The sequence below is a fragment of the Carlito syrichta genome, unplaced genomic scaffold (assembly GCF_000164805.1).
Source record: "Carlito syrichta isolate Samal-C Ts95f unplaced genomic scaffold, Tarsius_syrichta-2.0.1 Scaffold309719, whole genome shotgun sequence".
NCBI classification, from domain to species: Eukaryota; Metazoa; Chordata; class Mammalia; order Primates; family Tarsiidae; genus Carlito; species Carlito syrichta.
Window position 1 is genome coordinate 360,938 of NW_007253815.1, and position 3,468 is coordinate 364,405.

The window sequence follows — 3,468 nt, forward strand, 5'->3', positions numbered from 1 at the left end:
CTGCAGCCTTGAATTCCCAGACTCAAGGGATCCTCCCATCTCAACTTCCTAAGTCGTTACAACTACAGACATGTGCCACCATGCCCAGATAAAATTTGGTTATTTCTGTGGCATACAACAATTTAACATAGTTACAATTTAACATAATCATTATTATTACTGGTAACATATACTAAGATATCAGTATTATAGGAATGTCATACAATTTTGGAACACATACTAATAACACATATAAATACTACTCAAGGAAAGTTAAACACCATTTCATATTTGACAATGCTTCCTGTATGATTTTCAACATATCAAGCCTAAGTCTTTTGGACTACAGGGAAATTGATATCTAAAATATTAATGACCCAGCACTTTGGGAGGCCGAGGTGAGAGGATAGCCTGACCCCACGGGTTTGAGAACAGCCTGGGCAACTTGGTGAGACCTCTCTACAATAAAAATCAGCAAATTAGCCAGGCATGGTAGCGTGTGCCTGTAGTTCCAGCTATTTGGAAGGCTGAGGAGGAAGGATCGCCTGAGGCCAACAGGTCAACGCTGGGGTGGCCGCGAGCATGCCACTGCACTCCAGGCTAGGCAACAGAGTGAGACTCCAACTCAAAAAAAAAAAAAAAAAAAGTAATGAGATCAAAAGGACTGACTTCAGAATTTGAGATCTTGGTTCTGGAAAGGTTGTCAAATATCACAGATTTAAAACACTTGATATCAAAATTAGTCAGTCATGGTGGTACATGCCTGTGGTTCCAGTTACTTGGAAGGTTGAGGCAGAAGGATCACCTGAGCCCAGTAGGTTGAGGCTATGTCGGCTATGAGCATGTCATTGCACTCCAGCATGGGTGACAGAGTGAGACTTTAACTCAAGAAACCAAAAACAAAACAAAACACCCCCACACAACACTTGTTATCACAACAGGGGATCACAGGTTACTGGAAAATAGTCATTCAATTTGTCAAAATGATATTCAAAGATTTTTAAAAGTAAAACATTTATTCTTTGATATAGGAGCTCATTTTCTTAAATAATAAGAGCTAGGAAGGACAATATGAGGGCAACTGAATCTGTATCTCTCTTCAGTATGTTTTTGTAGCTTACTCAAAAGATAAACAAAAATCTTTTATCTCTTAAAATTACACAAAAATTTTGTTCAAAAGAGAAAGTCACATTTTATTTTTGCATTAATATATTATTAACAATAAAGCTAATTTCAATAAAACCTTATAAAAAAATCTAATTTTAATCAGTTTGACCAAAAGATAAGATTTTCATAAATCTTTTATAACCTAATATACTTTTTTATTAAAGAGCAACCTTGTTATTCTGACCCAAGGGCCCAGATTTTGGCCTCATTTCAGTGTTTTTGATATTAATGTTTAACTTATAGAGAAACTAAACAATTCCCTTTAAATTTTATTGAACTAGTTGGGTGCGGTGGCTCTTGCCTGTAATCCTAGCACTTACAGAGACTGGGGCAAGAGGATTGCTTGAGCCCAGGAGTCTGACACCAGTCTAGGCAACATAGGAGATCTTGTCTCTACAAAAAATAAAAAAATTGAGTGGGCATGGTGGTACGTGCCTGTAGTTCCAGCAACTGGGGAGGTTGGGGTGGAAGGATGGTCAAGGTTACAGTGAGCTGTGATCAGACTGGGCGACAGAGTGAGACTCCAACTAAAAATAAAAAAATTTTTTTAGCGAGCTTGATCACACACACACTTTCTTTTATATACTCAATCTGCCATAAATCTTTTATAACTTGTTTAAATCTTTAGGGTTGTCCCTATCACTTAATCTTAAGACAGAATTTTACTTTTTTTTAAACTTTCTATATCTATGTAGTTTTACCATCATTTTTATTTATTTAATTTAAAACAATGTAAAACCCTTTAAACTAAACAAAATTACTTTTCCCTTAACAAAACCCATGTTTTCATGCCTTCTGATAGCTTTTTACTAAAAACATATTTTTCTTATACATTTTGCATGTAAAATTATTTCTCTTATATCTAGTAGTTTTAATTGCATACATTACTTACAATGTTAACTCTTAGTGACTTACTTCTAGTGAAAAAAACCTAGGAGGTAAGTAATTTTAATTATATACTAGGCCAGGAATGGTGACTCATTTCTGTAATCCCAGTGCTTGGGACAGCAGTCTCCAACCTTTTTGACATCAGTGACAGTTTTTGTGGAAGACAATTTTTTCACAGAATGGTGGGGAGATGGTTTCGGGATGATTCACGTGCATTACATTTATTGTGTACTTTATTTCTATTATTATTACATTGTAATATATAATGACATAATTATACAACTCATCATAATGTTAAATCAGGGGGAGCTTTGAGCTTGTTTTTCTGCAACTGAGATGGTCCCATCTGGGGATGCTGGGAGACAGCAACACCCAAAGTGTGTTACTTATGTCCAATCTTCTCCATAATCTGGTTTTGGTTGCTGTCACTGCAGAAAACCCTGCTTCACAAAGTTAGGATGTTGAAAATGGAAACAGGTTTTTCAGGGCCGATCTGACAGGAGGCAGAGTTCAGGCAGTAGTGTGAGTGATGGGAGTGACTGTAAATACAGACAAATCATTTTTTTTTTGTAATTCTTTCTTTTTTATTTAATTTTTTTGTGTTTTAGATTCAGGGGATGCAAGTGCCTGTTTGTTACATGGATGTATTGTGTAGTGGTGGAGATTGAATCTCAGGTGGCCCATTCCCCAGATAGTGATACTGATCAATCTATCACAGAAACAAAAAACTGAGTATCACATGTTGTCATTCATAAGCGGACCTTGAACAATTATTGTAATACTATAAGGAAAATGATTAGCAGTAACAGGAAACTGCTGGGGTGGTGAAGGATGCGGGATTGGCAGATGAATCTTCACTTGCTCTCGTGCCACTCACCTCTTGCTGTGTGGCCTGACTCCTAACAGGCTGTAAACAAGTACTGGTCTGTGGCCCAGGGGGTTGGGGACCCTTGGGAGGTGGAGATGGAAAAATGGTTTCAGCCCAGGAGTTGGAAACCAGCCTGGACCACATAGTGAGACCTTGTCTCTACAAAAAATAAAAAAATTATAGGGGTGTGGTGGCATGCATGTGTAGTCCCCGCTACTTGGGAAGTTGAGGTGGGAGGATCGCTTGAGTCTAAGAGTTGGAGGTTGCGGTGAGCCATGATTGAGCCAACTGCACTCTACCCTTGGCAACAAAGTGAGACCCTGAATCAAAATAATAATAATAATTATGTACCAGATGCATAGTCCAGGGCAAAGGACAATGGGGCTAGACCTTGTTATATCTTAAAAGTTCAAATGTAAAGACATAATTTATAGACAACTTAAGCAAGTATTAAAAAGTGAGAGACCCAAGAAACCAAGAAACTTAAAAAGCCATACTTGCTGTAAAAGTAGTGTTTAGTTCACTATATTTTATGTATTCCTACCTCATATTCATTGTACTTTATG